The 21,407-nt window shown below is 48.8% G+C and overlaps 1 long non-coding RNA gene across 1 annotated transcript in view; it reads right to left on the reverse strand.

Annotated features, from left to right (window-relative positions):
• 1700069L16Rik (RIKEN cDNA 1700069L16 gene) overlaps positions 1-13,994 on the reverse strand; it is a 32,349-nt gene extending 18,355 nt beyond the window's left edge. The window contains exons 1-2 of the long non-coding RNA NR_033216.1: positions 13,853-13,994; positions 12,922-13,087 (exon numbers count right to left, since the gene is read on the reverse strand). This is a non-coding gene — a long non-coding RNA (RIKEN cDNA 1700069L16 gene). The remainder of the gene's footprint in view (positions 1-12,921; positions 13,088-13,852) is intronic.
• Between the last annotated feature and the right edge of the window lie 7,413 nt (positions 13,995-21,407).

Consider the following 21,407-nt stretch of genomic DNA (forward strand, 5'->3'; position numbering starts at 1 on the left):
CTCCTGCCCGGACTCCCTCACCCACCGGACTCCTCTTTCTGCCCAGGGAAACCGGGAACTCCCAGCTCTGCCCCAGGCTGGGCACTGTCTGTGATGTGCCCTCTCTGAAACTTCCAGCCTTCAGGTGTCTGCACCTGGGATCTTCCTCTCACTTCAGGCCTCTGCTCATGGGTCAGCTCCTTGGAGAGGCCTCTGCAGACCCACCCAAAGTCCCCTCTCTCCCTTGCAGCTCAGCAGCCTGCCTCCCTTTTAGGGAACTATGAAGGTTTGCAAATCATCTAGTCCACCGCTGTTTATTTGTTGATCTTCTATTCCAGGCTGATACAAACATGACCAGGGCAGGGATCTGTCTGTCTGTTCACACACCCAGAACGCAGGAAGTAAGGAACAGGGAGGGGAGTCAATGGAGCCTCCGATGGGTCATTCTAATAACGGCTATGCCCACAGCCTTGGCCACCCAGAAGAGAACCAGCTAGCCAAGCAGTCCAGCTGTCCCCACCCCCGTCATTCAGCTTGCAGTGAGGTTGATCAGGCAGCTAGGACCTCAGAGGAGAGGGCTGGAGCCCTGCAGACCTTCTCTCTCTGGTGCCTCCACATCTCCACAAATGCTTCTGTTTGTGTGGGGCTGATACATCTATCCTCACTCCGTGATATCATAATAGGAAGAGCGGATGGGGCTTGGGTTTTTTGGTTGTTTGGTTGTTTGGTTTTGGCAGGTGTTAGAATTCTCAAGTAGAGGGCTAGAGAGATGGTTCAGTGGTTAAGAGCACTGACTGCTCTTCCAGAGGTCCTGAGTTCAATTCCCAGCAACCGCATGGTGGCTCGCAACCATCTATAATGGGATCTGATGCCCTCTTCTGGTGTTTAAAATTTTTTCTCAGGTAGAGACAAGGACCCAAAGCTGGGAACACCACAGACTCTAACAGATTGGGGTTTTATGTGAGTTTTGGGTGTCCCATTAGACAATTCCTCTCCTCCCTTTTTCTCTTGGTCTGAAGGTGTCCAGTCCCCTGCCTCTGGTAGGGATCGGGATCTCTGACCATAAGCAGAGACATAACCGAATTATTGATTGGCTGGGGTAAGACTAGGTGTCCAACCTCCTCTGTGGTGTAAGGATCCAGAAAGACCCTCTGCATACCCAAAACAAACTACGCAGCAGAAACAAGGAGACATATTCCTGGGGACAAAAAGCCATAAAGAAATAGAAAGTTTCTGCCCATTGCTGGAGGCAAAAGTCATAAACTCAGACTGGGGTTGCTATATCCCCTCCTCCCATCTTAGAAGCCTCATGAGAACCTCACAAGGTGGGAGCCATTCTTGGCTTATTTTACGGTTGGAACAGGGCTCAGAGAGGACCCGAGAGACTCAGGCTTAGGTGGGCAGAACTGAAAGCTGAATGGATGCTGTAGGGAGGGGGAGACACATCACCAGGATGCCCCAGCAGTTCACACTGAAGCAGGAATGAACCTGTCCTGGCCTTGGATGAATCCTTTCCTCACTGGGTGAGGCCCAGGAGCCCAGTTATATCCAACCATAGCTGCATCCTTGCTATCAATCTCATGGCCTCTGTAACAAGAACACGGTATTGATTCTGCAACATCCCTGGCTGGCACTCTTACACCTGTTGTAAGCCGGCCCACGGCTTACAAGGACCAGGTACAGCTGGGAGGCAGGCTGGGGCTGAAAGAGACTTAGACAGTGAGAAATTAATGGAGCCAAGACATGATTCTGTTCAAGGCCCTCTGGTTTACTAAGAGAGTCTACTTATAAAAGGGGAAGGCCCATCCCCCGCCAGTCCATTCCTGGTGTCTGGAGCCAGCCTGTAGGTGATGTGCAGATTAGGATGTTCCTCCAGAATGTCTCAGGGGCTTCTCAGCAGGTAGCAGTATCTTGGAGAGAGCAGTGGCAGGTGGCCTCCATGCATCTAACTGTCTTTGTGGCTGTGTTGTTTGTGTTTCTATCCTGACCACACCTCTCACTCATCTCTTAAACCTTTTGGGAGATGTCTCAGTTAGGTGCTGCGAACAGACACCATGACCAACGCAACTCTTATAAGGACAGCATTTAATTGAGGCTAGCTTACAGGTTCATAGGTTCAATCCATTATCAAGGCAGGAAGCATGGCAGCATCCAGGCAGGCCGAGTGAAGGCTGCTAGGGGAAGACTGACTTCCAGGCAGCTAGGATAAGGGTCTTAAAGCCCATTCCCACAGTGGCACACCTACTTCAACAAGGCCACACCCACTCTAACAGAGCCATGCCTACTTCAACAGGGCCACACCTACTCTAACAGGGCACACCTCCTCCAACAAGGCCACACCTACCCCAACAGGGCCACACCTACTCCAACAGGGCCACACCCCCTCCAACAAGGCCATATCTCCAAATAGCGCCACTCCCTAGGCCAAGCATATTCAAACCATGACAAGAAACAAAACAAGATCAACCTTGCTCCCTCAGGTGCACATGAGATAACTTTCCTACCTGAGGCATCTTCTCCTTGCTGCTCATAAAGCAAATCTTGGAACCAGTGTTGGCTTAAGCAGTGTGTGGTGCCAACGCTTTGCTTCCTTCTTCGACGTTATTCTTTTTCTATATGGTTTTCTTGTGTGTGTGTGTGTGTGTGTGTGTGTGTGTGTGTGTGCGTGTGTGTGCGCGTGCGCGCGTGTGCGTGCGTATGTGTGTGCATGTGCACACATGTGTGTGTGCGCGTACATGTGTGCACGCGCGCGTGTGTGCACGTTTGTATGTGTGCCTGTGCGCGTATGTGTGCGCGTGTGTTCATGTGTGCATGTGTCAGTGTTTCTATGCACATTTATTTCTCAGTGTGTACATGTGTATGTGCAAATTTATCTGTGTGTGTGTGTGTGTGCACATTTACCTGTGTGTGTACGCATGCATACATTTGGACATCAGAAGACAACTTGAATTAGTCAGCTCTCTTTCTCCACCATGTTGGACTGGGAATGGAACCTTCAGCCTGGCTGTGATCACCCTCGTGCCAGCCCTGTTCTAAGTCATTCTTTAAAAAAAAAATTATTTATTTAATGTATATGAGTACACTGTTGCTGTCTTCAGACACCCCAGAAGAGGGCATCGGATCCCATTACAGATGGTTGTGAGCCACCATGTGGTTGCCGAGATTTGAACTCAGGACCTTCGGAAGAGCAGTCTGTTCTTAACCGCTGAGCCATCTCTCCAGCCCATAAGTCATTCTTATTTAGAGCCAAGATTGCCGTTATTGTTGGAGAACACTTTATTCCAAGTTACTTATTTTTATGCAGTGGTTATTCCCCTCCACAGACTTGTGATGGCTGCATCCTTTAAATCCCTCCTGGTGTAACATCTTAACCTTTGACACCCTGTGAATAGTTACGATTTACAATCTAAGCACAGGAGGTGAACAGGACTGATAGAGGTGATTTTTAGGTCCTGCACGATTGCAGACACTCAGCATCCCCAGCCACCCATCTTGCTGTCCCCTGCCTCCATGGCCTCAGAGCTACACACTGAGGGGACCACCTGGAGGCTTTGGGTGTCTTTCTACATCACTCTCCACTTGATGTTTTGAGACAGTCCCTCACTGAGCCTGAAGCTCCCTGCTGGCTGGGCTGACTGAGCAGTGAGCACCGCCCCCCAGACCCTCCCCACCCTGCTCCACCCCACTCCAGGCCACCATGCCTGGCTTCTTCATATGGATCCTGGGTTGTTAGACTCAGGTCCCCAGATGAGCCCATTGACCAGATGAGCCCATTGACCACCTGGGCCATCTCCAGGCCAGACTTAGTTGCTTCCTGTTCTGCTCTGAGAGTTGACAAACCTGACCTGACCTCTCTGATTGGATGACCCTTCTGTTTGTTTGTTTGTTTGTTTGTTCATTGTTTTACTTTAAAAATGTTTAAATCTGGGCTGGGAGATGTCTCCGTGATTAAAAGCATTGTCTGCTCTTCCAGAGGCCCTGAGTTCAATTCCCAGCCACCATAAGGTGGCTCACAACCATCTGTAATGGGATCCGATGCCCACTTCTGGTGTGCAGGCAAACATGCAGATAGAGCACCCATATAAATAAATACATCTTTTTAAAAAAAGTTTAAATCTTATTTTGAAGGTTCACTTGTTATTTTTCAGTCTACATTTATGGATTTCTTTTCAAATTTATTTCAATTAAGACATTGTATTATTTCCCCCTTCCATTTCTCTCCTCTCTCCAACCCCTCCTGTGTCCCTTCCTTCCATCTGCCACCCATGTCCCACTTCACTCCCCCTCAAACACAAGATCTCTTTTTCTTTGAATGCTATTGTTTAACACACACACAAATATATAAATACAACCCGCTGATCTGTCTAATGCTAATTATATGTGTGTATTTGTGTGTGTGTGTGTATTTGTGTGTGTGTGTGTGTGTGTGTGTGTGTTTGGTTTCAGGGATGAACACTTGGTATCAGAGAACCAACTGGAGGACTCATCCCCTAATTAGTTAGGTATCTGTAGACCTTTGTCCAAAGATGAGCTGGTGAGAATTTTTTCCCTTCCACAACAATAGCACAACTATTGGTCATCAGTGACTCGTATTCTTGTCTCTCACAGCATCTGGGGGATGGGCTATAAAAATAACTCTCAAGCCAACATTACCACCCAGCCCTGTGGCACATGAGTGGGTGAGAAATCCCACCCATCCTTTCCAGATAACAGGCATGAAGCCCAGCTTCCCCTGTGACCCTGAGGCCCACAGCCATTCAGTGCAGGAGGAGCCAGATGCAAACCTTTCTCTCTGTGGGTCTCTATGATCCAAAGATGCCCTTGATTGGCAAAGTCCCAAGAGTGCCTGCTCTTTGGCCTCAAGCAAGCTGGGTTCCCTGGAATGGTAGGTGACCTAGGGTTCAAGTCCCAACTCTGGCACTTCCTAGCTGTGTGAACTCTGAGAGCTACTTCACCTCTCTGGGCCTTGTATACTTCGTCTGTAAAATGTAGATAACTCAGGCAGTCACTCTCTTGGGCTGGTCTGTGGTCTACAGGACAGGAAATTAATCATTGTGATTGAGTGAATAGCCACAGCCCTTTCTTCTGGTAGAAAAGAGAAATTGCTGTACTTGAATGCAATCCTTCTCTAGTCAGACATAATGACAGACAACTCTCTGGCCACCATAAGGTCTTGAATGCTGCCCCCAGCAGTAACCTTGACCCAAGAAGACAGCCCTGCAGTTAGCAATGATCCTCACCCAGGCTTGGCTTTGGAGACTGTCACTGTGACTAAGGGTGGGGTCCAGAGCTTGCTCGGGAGGAGGAGGAGGAGGCTGCAGAGGAGAAGGAGGGGAAGGAAGAGGAGGAAGAAGAGGAGGAGAAGGCAGAGAAAGAGGAAAGTGATGGGGGAGGAGCAAGTGCCATGGTCTAGGCATTCCCCTAACCTAGAAGTCCCAGGCAATAAGGAAGCTTCCTACAGACAACATTCAAGTCACTTCATAGTACTCTCTGGTCACACACACACACACACACACACACACACACACACACACAAAGCCCATGGTTATATACTCCACTGGCATTCTGAAATATCTGTCACCGTTTTTTTTTTTTAAGAGTAGTGGCCCTGTGAGTTATCATCGTTCCTGTTGGTATCACTGTCTTGCATTTTCCCACCCTAAGAAGCCCTTATGGACCCCACCCCCACCTCTTCTCCTTCCCAGAACCTCATCCCACCCTACCGAATGAGTAAAAAATAAAAACAATAATAGACTAATGCTCTTCAGTTCTCAGGGTCCTCCTGGAGCCATTTGTTCCCCCAAGAGGGTGGCTTTTAATTCCACTTAGGTGAGAGCCTAGCTTTCATCTGCTCTCTCTGCTGCTATGGCAACCAATGCACTGGCAACACGAGGAGAAGAGAATTTATTCTCCTTCCACCACGCTGAGGAGAGTGGGGAGACCGCCCAGGGAGAGGAGACTGTTCACACTGCCTTTGTAAACAGTTGATAGGAAGATGCTCAACTGATTTCAGGACCATGGAAAGCTCCAAAGGATGCAATGGGGCCGGGGCTGAGAACGGAGGGAGGGAGGAGACTGTTGTAATGAGGGAAGGCTGCTGGAGGTGGGGGCGGATCTGAGAAGGGAGGGCGGGAGCGAGGGAGAAGGGAAAGGGGATGGGAGAGGAAGGAGGGGCAACTACCACTAATGCTTGCATCCTTAGCTTCCCCAGAAAGTGGAGTCGGGGAGGTGGGGTTGGGTTTGTTCTCTGCACCAACAGAGGACTGTCATCAATGTGAATTCAGTTTCCTAAAGCCTGCTGGGAAGGAGGGAACAGCCTTCCAGCCCCTGGGATTTTATTGTTGATCACTTTGTGTAAGCTTGAGTCCTGGGTTGTACTTTTGAAGCATCTCACCAAACAGTTCCAACGCACATTTGGTCTCAAGGCCGCCTGATGTACCCACACTGTTAGCATTCTGTCTAAGCTCAACTCCACAGTTACCTGGCAACAGCCAGGGAGGCCTGACCCACTATAAAAGGGGCTGCTTGCCCCCTCCTCGCTCTCTTGTCTTCTTGCTCCCTCTCTGTCCCCTCTCCCCTTCCCCATTCCCTTCCCCCTCTCTCCACCTGCTCATGGCCAGCCTCTACTCCTCTACTTATCTCTCTCTCTCTAGCTAGCTAGCTAGCTAGCTCTCTCATTCTCTCTCTCTCTTTCTCTGCCTCCACTACCCTCTTAACTCCCTTCCCCATGCCCTGAATGAACTCTATTCTATACTATACCACCATGTGGCTGGTCCCTCAAGGGGAAGGGAAGCCTTGGCATGGGCCCGCTGAAACATCCCCTTCCCTTATACCTCCATAGAACATATCCCCTTGCCAGGCAGTGGTAGCACACGCCTTTAATCCTAGACTTGGGAGGCAGAAGCAGGTAAATCTCTGAGTTTGAGGCCAGCCTGGTCTACAGAGTGAGTTCCAGGACAGCCAGGGCTACACAGAGAAACCTTATCTTGAAAAACCAAATAAATAAATCATATATACACATACATACATATATGTGTGTGTAATGTGTATTTGTGTGTGCCCTCTCTTTATCTTTCTATAGACACATCATACTCTCATTATTTGGGGATCAGGGGAAATGGGCTCATCAGGGTGAAGCAGAATTCCCAGATCCAGGCACCGAGTCACAGCTCCAGAATCTCACTGAGTTGCCCAGAATTTCTCTCATTACATCTCAACACACTGTCCTAGTCAAACATGGCAGCATGTCCCTGTCACCCCAAGGAAGCCTGGTCAACTGAGGCGGGGCAACTGTGAGTCTGAATCCAATCTGAATGATATATTACGTTCAAGGCCAATCTGAACTACACAGGGAGATCTTAGCTGGGTTGGGGGTTGGGGGTGGGGGTGGGGAGATTTCAGAGATTCAGCAGATAAAAACACTTGCCAAGCAAACCTGACAACCTGCGTTTGGATCCCCAGAAACCATCAATGACCAGACAGGAGGCTGCATGTCTGAAATCCCAACATTCTTTCACTGAGGTGGGAGACAGAAACAAGAGAACCACCCAGAAGACCATGGGCCATGATGTGTTCCTTACTTTTCTATCATGGTGATAAGACACCATGACCAAGGAGAGTTATCAAAGAGAGTGTTTATTTGGGCTGAGGGTCCAGAGGGTTCAAATCCACCATGGTGGTAGTAGGAAGCCATGGCTGCAGGAGCAGCTGAGACTTTACAGAGAGAACGCTGGGAGTGGTGCTTCTGAAACCCCCAAGCCCGACTCAGGTGACACACATTCTCAGGGACAAGCCTTGTAACCCTTCCCAAACCTGTTCCATCAGCTGGGGACCTGGTACTCAGAGCTGAGCCTGTGGGGGCCATTCTCATTCAAACCAGCACAGAACTGAAGCAACGAGAAACCTTGCCTCAAACAGAGGTGTGTCCTTTGGCTGTGGTGTTAGCTGCAGCTCCCTGGGTAACAGAAATGGCTCTAGACTAATATTACTGAGAATAAGAGTGGAGGATGGAAAGAAGGCGTGCTGAGGATCAGAGACCTCGCCCTTCCTGCAGAGGGCCATGCTCCTGTTCCCCATTACCAGCACCCACATCAGACAGCTCTTGGCCAAGTGAAACTCCACCATCTCTCGGCATCTGATGCCCTCTTCTAAGCTCTACAAACATTTGCACTCTTGAAGGGGGCTACACACACACAATTTTTAAACAATACACTGAGAAATTTTTAAAAGAAACAAATAAGGACTTTGTTACAAAGTTGCGGAGGCATCTGGAGAGGCCTGAGATGCAGGAGAGCCCTGACCAGCTGCCAGTGCTGCTTCCTCCCCTGGCCTGAAATGCTTTTCTCTGCACATGAACGCCACGCCAAGTGACAGAAGCTACCAGTGGGACCAAACCCAGCATCACTCAGCTCAGGGTCTTCTTACAATGCGCTGCTTTCAGGGGCAGTGCCCTAACCTGGGAGACACATCCTTGTTAACTCATTCACCGTAGCCAGGGAACAGCTAGGCACTGGGCACACCACCCAGGGACACTGTGGCTCACAGACAGACAGGAACCGCTTACAGGACAGTACGCTGGACAATCCCTGTAAGCTCTTGGTGCCAACGACACATCCTGGCTCCAAACCAGGAAGAGGGCTCAGTTGTCACGCGTGAGAGAGTTTGTCCAATGTGCACAAGAGCCAGTGATGAGTGAGGGAGCTAAGCCAAGCCTGTGGCACCCCCATACTGAGTGTCACTGAAATGGCCCCCATGAACTGCTAAAGAAAAAGTGCGAAGGCAGAATTATAGTCATCAGTTTAATTGAGTGAAATTGGCTGCACATTAATATTCATGATTATTAGAGCAGCTAATTTTCCTCTTTATAGAAAGCAAATGGGGGTTCGTTTCAGCTGCAACATTTTTCCTCCCGTGGATTTGTGCGGGGGAGGAGGCAGATAAACGACAAGGCCCTTGGAATCAGCCATCCAGTTCTGAATGCTCTTGCATGATTGTCAAGAACCTTTTAATGGCTTTGACCTCTGAGAGGGGGCTGGGGAGAAGCGGTTTATGAATATTAAATAAATGTACCCAAAGGCCTCTAAGACAGGCCCCCTGACAGGTCAGCGTAGGTAACCGGAAGGAAAGACTCATCCTGTCTACTCTATTGTCCCAAGAGCACTCAGGACCAGAGCAGCAGTCACAACAGCAAATCCAAACCCTGGTGGGATGCGCATGAGGTAGGTGCACACCTGAGCATCCTTGTGAGATGGAAAGCCAGGATGACCAGTGGGGAAGTTGCAACAAGGAAATATTTACAACAGCCCAGGGCTGAAATCTAAGAATAGTGATGGAGCTCCAGCCATCCCTGGAAGAGAGAAGTAGAGGCGAACTGGCAGAGCTGGATAGTGAGAGAGGGAGTCCTTCACTCATGAGACGTTCATCTAGAGAAAGGACATCTAGAAAACACACACACAAACATATATACACACATACATATATATACAAATACACACACATACATACATACACACATATAAATATATACATATACATACACATACACAACAAACACACATACATGTATACAAACACACATGCATATACATACACACATACACACACACACACACACAAATATACAAACACACCTACACAAATACACAAACACATACACACACACATTCAAACACACATATACACACGTGCACACAAACACACACATACATACACATACACAAACACACAATACATACATACACACACAAATACAAACACACATGCACACAGAAAACATACAGACAGACAGACAGACCTGTGCACAAACACACACATACACCAAGACCTTTGTTCTAGATGTTTTCTGTTCAGTTGAAACAGTGTTCCCTTGAGAGGCCTGATGCCAATAAACCTTCCAACAAAGGACCATGTTGTTCCAGAAAGCAAGGAGTACTCAAAGAATCAAAGAAGTCGAGAGACAGGAAGCCTCACTACCCAGCAAGGCAATGTAAGCATCAAAATCAATGTCGGTGGTAACAGATTACAACCCACTTAATGAAACAGCAAAGAACAACTCGGTTCTCACATGTGTAAATGAATGGGTGATGGGAATGTTTGATGATTCATGAAAGATGGAGCCCCAGCCAGGTGTGGTGACACACACCTTTAGTCCCAGTACTTGGAAGGTAACCATGAGGCCAGAAGTTGGTGAGTTCAAGACCAGCCTGGTCTAGGTAGTGAGTTCCAGGACAACCAGGGCTACACAGTGAGACCCTGTCTCAAAAAGGAAGGAAGGAAGGAAGGAAGGAAGGAAGGAAGGAAGGAAGGAAGGAAGGAAGGCCTCAAAGATCTTCCCCACAATACTATTTCTTAGGGTTTTTGGGGGGGTGCATTTTTAATGTGTATGAGTATTTTGCCTGCATGTATGTCTATATGGCACATTAATGCCTACTGCCTGCAGAGACCAGAAGGTATCAGATCACCTAGAACTGGAGTGACAGAGGTTGTGAGCCCACATGAGAGTGCTGGGAACCAAACCTCTGCAAGAGTAGCCAGTGCCCTTACCTGCTGGGGATGGCTTCAACCACACAGACCAAGTTCTAATAAAAGCCCTTGTGTGCTGCTGGTGCAAATGTGCCTGAAGTGGCCACTATGGGAATCAGCCTGGAGGTTCCTCAAAAACCTACAGGCAGAGCTACCCTGGGGACCAGCTATGCCACCACACAAAGGGTCCAAGCCAGCATTCCATGATCAATGCTGATGCTCTATCCATAGCTGAGATAGGGAAGAGACCAGGGCCACAACCAGATGGAGAAAAGGAATGTGCCACGCACATGATGGAATAGTCTTTTTAAAGAACGAAAGTGGGACATTTGCAGTGAAGTCGGTGGATCTGGAGGTCTCCACAGCAGGGGAATATGCCAGTCTTTAAAAAGGCAATACTGTAGATTTCCTATCATACATGCAAACAAAATTTGTGTATGTGTGCATGTGTTTGTACATGTATATATGTATGTATTTGTATGTGCATGTATGTGTGTACATATGTGTTCATTGAGCATGTGTGCATGTGTACATACACACATACATGTATATGTGTGTGCATGAGAATGTATGTATGCATGTATACATATGCATGTGTATATGTGTATGTACATGTATATATGTATGTGTGTGCATGTATGCACATGTATATGTGAGCATGTGTGTACATATGTATATGTCCTTATGTGTGTGTACATGAGAATATATGTGTGTATGTGTTTGTGTGTATATGTGTGTACATGTTTGTGCGTGACTATATGTGTATATGCATATGTGCATTGAGCATGTATGTGCATGTGTACATACACACATACATGTGTTTATGTTTGTATGTATGGGAATGTATGTGTGCATGTGTATACGTGTAAATGTTTGTACATGTGCATATGTGTATATGTATGCATGTGGACATGTGTATGTTTGTGTATGTGCATGAGAATGTATGTATATATATATATATGAGTACATGTGTGTGCTTTGTGTGTATGTGTGTATGCATATGTTTGTGTATATATGCATATGTTTGTGTGCAAGTGCAAAGAACATAAAAATAGAAAGTCAGCTGTGAGAGGGGAAGAAACAAAAGGAGAGGAAGAGCAGGGAAGGGAGAGTATGGAATAGATCCGGCCTCTGCTGGCCACTGTGGGTACTGCATGCATACAGTACACCACACACACACACACACACACACACACACACACACACGTGCGTGCAGGCATGCACACATACTCATAAATCTTTAAAAGCACTTCCCTTTCATAGAGAATAAAAGTTTCAAGAGGACAAGACCTCTCTCTCCTGCCATTCCCATAAAAAATGCACAGCCTGGACCTAATCACACAGAAACAACAACAACAACAACACACACACACACACACACACACGCACACACACACACGGGGTGGCCCATGAAGTGACTGCCTGTTCTCTTCAGAACCGTCCAGGTCAAATGGTACAGTGGCACATGCCTGTAACCCCAGGACTCAGATGGAGGCGGGAGGGTCAGGGCATCCTCAGCTACACTGGGCTCAAGGCCAAGGCCAGCCTGGAACACACAGGACGCTGACTCAAAAGCCAAAACAGTGTCTAGTCCAGGTCATGAGGGTGGGGGGTGGGGCGTGGGGAGGGGAGGGTCAAAGAGAGTCTGAGGAATGTTCCAGATTGAGAGAGACTCAAAAGGCAGCGCAGCTACAGTATAATGGTGATCCTGAACTTCCTTGCTGGGACAAGGGGACATGCACCAGGCCCCTAAAGGTCAGGCTGGGAAAGACCCTCCTCCCACCCCCGCAACTTTACTTGAAAGCATCCCTGCCTCAGATTTTGGAACAAAACCTACAATGATGGTGGTGACACTCTGTGTGCTGTCCCCCATACCCCGCCAGGTGACCATCGGCCACACAGAGCCACTGAACTTTGAAAATGTGGTTCATGCAACTGAGGGACTGATTTTTTTTCCATTGTATTTAAATTTTCATTATAATTAATTTCAGTGAACTGAAATGTAAATGGCCAGCGCTCAGGAGGCAGAGGCAGGTGGATTTCTGAGTTCTCCAGGCCAGCCTGGTCTACAGAGTGAGTTCCAGGACAGCCAGGGCTACACAGAGAAACCCTGTCTCAAAAAAACAGAAAGAGAGAGAGAGAGAAATGACGCTGTGAGAGAGAAATTGACGCTTTTGCCAGGCTCCTATGTTCTGCAAAGAAAGCTAAGTTTGCCTCTATCGCCCGTCCTTGGCGCTCCTGTTCTGGGTTCTACCTGCAAGGCTCTGAGAACCGTGTGTTAGCCTGCATGGCTGCCCCCTTCCTGAGGTTCCCCCAAGGAGAGAGACTTCCCCTGGCTGACCCATCTAACAGGCTTCCAAAGAACCCTTTCTACTGAGCCTGGACCACTCTGCAAATCTAGGAGGAAGGATCCAGTTTTACCTCTTGCCAGTCTGGGGACAGCTGATGCAATCTGTCTCCTGCTGAGATGCTGGGCCCTGGAGCAGGAGAAGGGAAGTTCCACCTGCTGTGGGGCCAGCTGAGCGCCATGTGGCCAGGTCTGTTATAGCCAGCATTGCCAGCAGAAAGCCTTGGCTTCCCTTGTACCCTGGAAAGAGACCCGTTGTGTGAGAGTTGAATAGATAGAATTCATTCTCCAACATCAAACTGTGATAGTCTTTAAAGGGCAACCTCCAGCAACCCTTAGCCTGGGGTTGTTCTCCAGTCGCCTTTAGAGGGATCACCTTGACCTTGCACTCCCCCACACAGCTGAATCCGACGTTTGCCCCTCCCCCACCCTAGCCCGATCCCATCCTCTCTCACAGTGATGAACCAGCCTTGTCTGAGATATCCCGGATTCTTTTCTTTCATCAACACCTGCTCTCACACACCCTGTCTTGAACAGGCAGGTCAGGTTAGGGTGCTCTAACAAACGGTCCCCCAAGTCCCTCACTGATGGACCACCAAGGCTCATACTGCATACATTCAACTCGGACTGCATCTGCTCCGACTCCCCACTGGCACGATTCAGTCACCACCTCCATGGGCAGCGGCTGTAGCCTGTGAGAGAGGGAACGTGTTCTACAGTATCCTTCAGCAAGGGTCTGAGTCCTAACCCAGAACCAGCTGTATGACCTGCCCGGCCTTTGGATGCAGAAAGAAAGTTACTGCAGGGATGGACCTGACAGAGCTCTTACTAGTAGGGAACCGGGGGGGTGGGGGTGGGGGAATCAGGAGCAGAATCGACTTATCCGTGGATTATGGACAAGATATATCCTTTAAGGCACACAATTGCCTACTTCTGGACAGGTCAACAGCTCACCAGCCAGTTAGCGACAAATCCAACCAGGGAGGGTTCCAACTCGGTACTCACAGGAGCCAATTTGCCTGTCAACAGCGCCACCTGCTGGTCGATAAAAGTCATCCGCGGAGGCGCCCACCTGGGAGCTAGCCGAAGAGCAGGGCCCAGCCACTGCTCACCCAAACAACTCCCAGCCTAACCAGGAGGCAGCCTCGGCAATCGACAGTTAGGCCTGAGGACAAACATTCTAAATCGGGCGCCAGAGCACTGCACAGTTTTCTCAGTGGCTCTCCAGAAAACCCTATCTCAAGATGTCGTCATCGATGTGTCGAACAGGTGCCACTCATTAACAGTCATTGAGACTCTTTTAAGGGCTTTTTAAGTTGACTGTGTTGTGTACGGGTAACATTGTACAGACAGAGCAGGCTGTGTTTGTGTATTTAGGAGTATATAATAATTAAAAAGACCATGAACGGGGACTGGTGAGATGGCTCAACGGTTAAGAGCACCGACTGTTCTTCCGAAGGTCCTGAGTTCAAATCCCAGCAACCACATGGTGGCTCACAACCACCCCTAATGAGATCTGATGACCTCTTCTGGTGTGTCTGAAGACAGCTACAGTGAATGTACTTATGTATAATAATAAATAAATCTTTGGGCCTGAGCAAGCAGAGTTGACTGGAACAAGCAGAGGTCCTAAAATTCAATTCCCAACAACCACATGAAGGTTCACAACCATCTGTACAGCTACAGTGTACTCACATACATAAAGTAAATAAATAAATGTTTTTTAAAAAAAGACCATGAACTCAAAAGGAAGAGGTGGGGACATGGGAGCAAATGGAAGGGGAAATGGTATAACTACGTTATGATCTCAAACATATGTTTTAATTCTTTAGAGCTTGTTGCTTTTTTTTTTTTTTTTTTAAGGTAAGGACTTAGGTGGTAGGTGAGGCAGCTCCGTAGACAGAAGCACTTTGCCAGAGGACAAGCTGACGGGGAGCCTCGGGAGAGCTGCCCACCACCTTTGACGCAGGGTTGCTCACTTCCCTTTCATGGCTCGTCACAGCAGTGTGCCACAAACAAGTGTCCTCAGAATGGACACTGAAGGGGAAGAGGGCGTGGGAGTGCACCGGGTTGAATGCTGAGGTCGCAGGTCACCTCAGTCAGGTAGGCAGCCGGGAGCAGAAAGACAGGCCTGGAGGACACAGACAGATTCCTCCAAGACCCGGGAGAACCCAGAAAATGCCATTCGCTTCTTCTCCCCTCCCCACCCCTGCTGTGAGAAAGGAGAGGAAATAGGTATTTTTAAGATATAAGAAGATATAGATGCCGACACGACTTTATATTACGAGAGGAACTGCTGGCCAAGAAGCACCAAATTATTTACAGCATGTTTCCCAGAACTCAAAGAAACACTGAACTTTTTTTTTTAAACAGGCCTGAAACCAAAGCATAATTTATAACAATACATCAAACTTAGCAATACATAAATCCTCTCGCCTTACAAAAAAAACACACCGAGAATTGTTCACTCTCCGTAAGTGACTCAAGGCCAGCCTGAGGACACACGTCACCATGGACGGATCCCCATCACGGGGAAGGAAGCTGCTTCTACCGGAGGTGACTCCCACAGTGGCAGAGGGACCAGTTAACAAGGGAAGCAGAGAAATCCTCATGAAGCGGTCTGTGGAGACCTTCTCAGATCTGCCCGTAGTGCGTGGGACCCCGAAACTAGTCTCCTCTTACTGAACTTCTGTCTCTCTAGATGCCTGATGGTACCAAGGGCAGTGCTAGAAAAAATTAAGGGTAGAAACTATGTCTAGGTTTACACACTGCTGTAACCCAGGTACATAGTAACTGCTCAATAAACATTGGTTGGAAGGAGGAAGGCAGTCTCTGCAGGATACAAATGTAGCAGGTACCGGTTGCCACAATACTGCTGTGTAACAAGTGCTGGGAAAATTCAGTGGCTGAAAACTCTTCTTTCTGTGGCTGCCTCCCTGAGTCTGAAGGCTGGCTGGAATTCTTCTGGCCCCAGCTGGATTCACCCACACAGTTTCCAGTCTTTCTGGTTGGTATCTGGCGACCTCAGTTGGGACAGCCAGTCTTTCTTCCTCCTCTCTCCCTGTGGGTGTCTCTTGCGTCTCCCCTGGAGGGCTGCTCTGGGATGCTCTCCAGATGCCCTAGGCATGTTTCTGTGAGGATAGCATGGGTACCAAAAGAGCAAGGGGAAATACCCGTGTCTCTGTTGACAGGGTGCTGGCAAGCGTCATTGGACAAAACATGCCACGTGTCATGCCAGATCCAGGCAGGGGGTGGTAAAGTACAGGGCATGAATGCGGCCAGCCCACCTCAGAGCAATACCCAACTCCCACACTCACATTCCTAGCCTGTGCTACATCCCTAGCCACCTAACCCAGGGAGGAAAAACAGAAAACAAGAAACCCCAGCCTCTCTTATGGTAAACTAATGGCCAAACACTATTCAGTTAGAGACGAGTTTGTTTAGAGAGCAGACACAAGTCTTTGATGATTTCACAAATGTATACAATGTATGTTGATCAGACCAACCCATCTCCCTGCCTCCTCCAACTCCTCCAGGCTTGCCCTTAACTGGAGGCAAACCTCCCACCACTCCGGTTATAGGTATCTGCTTTCACACCGGACTGATGACTGGAATCTTTAGAGTCCATACGGACATCTCAGAACCATCATCTGGGGGAAAGGCACTGACCCGCCCTCTCCTGTCTTCCAAGGCTCTTCTGAGCTTCAGGACCGCACTCGCAAGCCTTCTGAGAAGGAGGAGTCTCAGGCAGCTTCATCAGAGAAGCGGGATGCAGGGGGTGCCCTCTCTGTGTTGGCTGGTCCTTTTGGCGGAAGCTAGAACGGTGGCTGGCTCCAGCGTGAGCCTGGGCGACTGGATGCTCGCCGCTGATTGGTTTTGAAGCTCAGACTGGCTGTGCAGCTAATGCCTGGCCTTATCTGTCTGCTAGCTTGTCAGTTAAGGAAAGAAACCACCTCCCAGGAACAAGGCCTCATCTGGAAAGAACTGTGAGTCCATCCACGCAGCTAGAAAGTACAACGCCTGCCAGCTTCTCTTTCCTCAGCTGTGTCCGAGTGCCCACTGCCTGGGTGGCTAGGGTTCAGTCTACCATGATGTCCTTTTCTTGGTTCGTCTGATACCATCGTGCTTCCATAGAATTCTCCCATCTTCTAAGATGACAGAGTAGACATGTTTTTCTTCTGTGCCCATAAAATAAGAACCAATGGCTTCCAAGGACTCATGAGCCTTCCGAGTTTGCCAATAATCCAGGGGGTGGGCCATAAAACGAGGACCAATGGCTTCCGAGGACTCACGAGCCTTCCGAGTTTGCCAATAATCCGGGGTTGGAGGGGTGCTATGGTGGGCATTCTGTGGGCACCTACTGGAGCTGTCTACCACAGCTCCCATAGCAGTAGGCCCTCCTGAGCCAGGCTTGGTCTGGAGTAGTCATGTGACTTGACCAAGGCCAATCAAGAACTCTTCCTTGGTAATCTGCAATTGTCTTGGGGAAGGCCGAGCTTTGCTCTTGGCATGGCAAGGCTGAAATCTGGGTCTGCCATATGCTCATGATACTCGGAAACAACCTGGTTCTTTCTGCCAGGCATCTCTGGGACCAGGGTTCCGATGACATCACCTCCTGGGGTCCATCTGGCCATGGTTACCAAGGTAACCTGCTATGGGTCCTTTGCAGATCCCCTTATTGACCCATTTGGCTTCTCGGCTGTTGCCGCACTTGCATTGGCAGCTCTCTCATCGACCTACCCACCCCTCCATTCCCAGACATCCTCTCTCGCTCAAGGATAGCAGCCTTCTCAGATGCACATGGAACCAATTTACCTTTAACCCCAGTGGCTTCCCGTCGGCCTTAGAATAAGACCTAATTCTTCACTGCGGCTTGCAGGACTGCTGAAGCCCTGCCTGGCTCATTCTTCCCCATCCACGCCCTTCTCCACGTGGAGAATTCAAATCCCACCCTGAGTCAGTCCCTTGGTGCGGCAGGCTCTTTCCTCTTGTAAGCCTTTGCGTGTGCCTCGAGAGGCCTTCTCCTTCCTCTCAACCCTGCTTCCTCAACCCCTTTCCCCACTGTAAACACCAGTATAAAATGGCCCTTCGTCCAAGGCCTTCTACCCTGCCACCACCTTATCACTTTTGATTGTCTTGGTCCCTCCTTCGGCATCATCTCGTTCACTTATGGAATGTCAGCCTTCCTAACTCACCAGTACATAGCGTGGATCTGTGCCACCCTCGTATGGTACAACCAGAAATGGAACAGAGAGACAGAGACTGAGTCAGTCTAGAGGGGACGCTGTGGGTTGGGATGGAGGAGTACAGTGCCATGGTACAGTTCTTGCACAGTGTGCATGGCATCCCATGGACAATCCCCTGCACTGCATAAACTGGGCATGGTGGTATCCATCTCCAACCCAGCGCTCCAGAGGTGGGAGTAGAAGGATCAGAAGCTCAAAGTCATGCTCAGTTACACAGAATGAGTTTATAAAAGCAGAAATCCCTTTGTTTTGTTTTGTTTTTTCCTTCCCAGCCCCTGCTCCTGGAATGGCGATTCTGAGACTAATTTGTTACTATTAAATGCCTCAGCCAGGCTGGTGAGGTGGCTCAGTAAGTAAGAGCACTGACTGCTCTTCTGAAAGTCCTGAGTTCAAATCCCAGCAACCACTTGGTGGCTCACAAACATCCTTAATGAGATCTGATGCCCTCTTCTGGTGCGTCTGAAGACAGCTACAGTGTACTCATTTATAATCTTTGGGCTGGAGCGAGCGGGGCTGACCAGAGTGATCAGGGCTGACTGGAGGGAGCAGAGGTCCTAAATTCAATTCCCACCATGAAGGCTCACAACCATTTGTAGAGCTACACTGTACTCATATACATAAAATAAATAAATCTTTAAAAGAAGAAGAGGAAGAGGAAGAAGAGGAAGAGGAGGAAGATGAGGAAGATGAGGATGAGGAAGAGGAAGAAGAAGAAGAAAAAGAAAGAAAGAAAGAAAGAAAGAAAGAAAGAAAGAAAGGAAGGAAGGAAGGAAGGAAGGAAGGAAGAAAGAAAGAAAGAAAGAAAGAAAGAAAGAAAGAAAGAAAGAAAGAAAGAAAGAAAGAACTCAAGCAGGGCAGGAACCTGGAGGCAGGAGCTGATGCAGAGGCCATGGAGGGGTGCTGCTTACTGGCTTGCTCCCCATGACTTGCTCAGCCTGCTTTCTAATAGAACTTAGTGCCACCAGCCCAGGATGCTCCACCCACAATGGGCAGGAGCATTCCCTACAAAATTATTAATTAAGAAAATGCCAAGCCAGGCGTGGTAGCACACGCCTTTAATCCCAGCACTTGGGAGGCAGAGGCAGGCGGATTTCTGAGTTCGAGGCCAGCCTGGTCTACAAAGTGAGTTCCAGGACAGCCAAGGCTATACAGAGAAACCCTATCTCGAAAAACCAAACCAAAAAAAAAAAAAAAAAAAAAAGAAAGAAAGAAAAAAAGAAAGAAAGAAAGAAAGAAAAAAAAAAAAAAGAAAATGCCTTACAGACTTGTCTACAGCCTGATCCAATGGAGGCATTTTCTTAACCATGGCTCCCTCCTCTGAGATGACTGTACCTGCCTGTGTCAAGTTGACAGACACCAGCCAGGACAGGGAGGAAGGACATGCACCATGAGGGTGTCAGAGAACCTGCTTGGGTGTCAGTCCTTGTCTCCCATCTTGTTTGACGCAGGGTCTCCTGTTCTCTGCTCTGCATTTCAGTCTTGCTGGTCCGTGAGCCTCCTGCCCCCACGCTGGTGTGCTGAGCTTGCAGACACCGGGGTGACATGTGCTTGTGCAGCAGGCGCTTTAGCCACGGATCCCAGCCCAGAGGTGTTAGCTTGAGAAGAACAGGTTGCCTAGGCACTCAACTTACATCTGGTTCCCTCTAAGAACCCCCAGATGCCGCCAACCTCTCTGATTAGGGTTGAGCTCATGTATTCAGTAATTAAAGAGCATTTCCTCAGCTCCTGACATAAAGCCTTTGGATGTCTGACCAAAGCCACCCCCACCCTGCCCCACGAAAATGCTCTCTCAAAGAGAAGCATAGAGTATTAAGAGCTTGGCTTCCCTGGCCAGCAGGAGCCTGTGCTCATTTCCATGGCTCCTGTTACTATGACAACACAACACTTCCACCTACAGAGCTTTTGGGTATCTGGATGAATCAAGGGGTCAGGGAGGTATGTATCCCCTCTGACCTGCCCTGGTCACCTTGAGCAGATGAAGCAGAGGGTCTGGAGATTATGGGGGTGGCTCCTCTGGGGCCCCACTGCATCCTGATTTATGGTTCCAAAGCCGGAGGAGGAGAGAGTACTAGTCACGCCTTGGTGAGGCTGAGAGTACACTGAGCGCCTGAGGCAGTCTCTGAATCCACACTGCATCTTTAGGCTTTTCTGACCATTTAAGAGTCCTTCAGCTGGGGAGGGCTCATGCACAGCTCGGGGAGACGGTGACTAGAGGAGTTGGCTGCGCATTCAGAAGCTCCTGGTCTGGATCAAGGAGACCGGACCACTCAGCAGAATTACTGCTGGGCCTGATGAGGGAAAGGCCAAGTGACCGGTCAGAGGCTTCAAGATAGAAGATGGTCTTCATACCCTTCCCTCATGACAAGTCTCACAGGGAACTCTCCCACATACCAAGCGCAAAGGCGACAGAGGGCATGTGGCTTCCAAAGACAAATCATAAAAGGCACTGCCCAAAATATACTCTGGAGGCAGAGATTTGGCTGTGTCTGCCTCCCCGATGGTGGGATTAAAGACATGCGCCACCACGCCACTCCTGGCTGATGTCCACTCTGGAGCCGTTCAGCCTGGGAGTGTCCCAGCTTCCTGCTTGAAAATACTCAAGCACCCTGCACAGTGGACCTGCAAGTCTGAGTACAGGAGGCCTTGCAAAGAGGTCTCCAAGCCTCAGAGAAGCCTTCAGACACTGAAGGGCACAACACAGCTTCACTAATCTTAAGAGATACCACCATTGCCAACGGTCCATTTTTTTTTTTTTTAAGATTTATTCAAGCCAGGCGTGGTGGCGCACACCTTTAATCCCAGCACTTGGGAGGCAGAGGCAGGTGAATTTCTGAGTTCAAGGCCAGCCTGGTCTACAAAATGAGTTCCAGGACAGCCAGAGCAATACAGAGAAACCCTGTCTTGAAAAACCAAAAGAAAAAAGAAAAAAAAAAAAAAAAGATTTATTCAAAGCTATAGAGATGGCTCAGAGGTTAAGAGTGCTGACTGCTCTTCCAGGTTCTGGGTTCAATTCCCAGCAACCACATGGTGCCTCACAACCATCTGTGGTTGCTGGGAATTGAACTCAGGACCTCTGGAAGAGTAGTCGGTGCTCCTAACCATTGAGCCATCTCTCCAACCATTCCCCCTCTTTAAAATGATGTATACTGGCTGTCTCAGCCTGGTCTGTCCTTTGGAACCAAGACATCTATCTCAACTAGAAAAATATGGCAGACATTCAGAAACACAGAGGCTCGTGTTTGGTTTGGGTTTTCATAATGGATATATTTTTCACACAGCCATTTTTCTAAATTCTTTGTCATGAGTTAAGATGA

Source organism: Mus musculus, chromosome 5, assembly GCF_000001635.26.
Source record: "Mus musculus strain C57BL/6J chromosome 5, GRCm38.p6 C57BL/6J".
Lineage (NCBI taxonomy): Eukaryota > Metazoa > Chordata > Mammalia > Rodentia > Muridae > Mus > Mus musculus.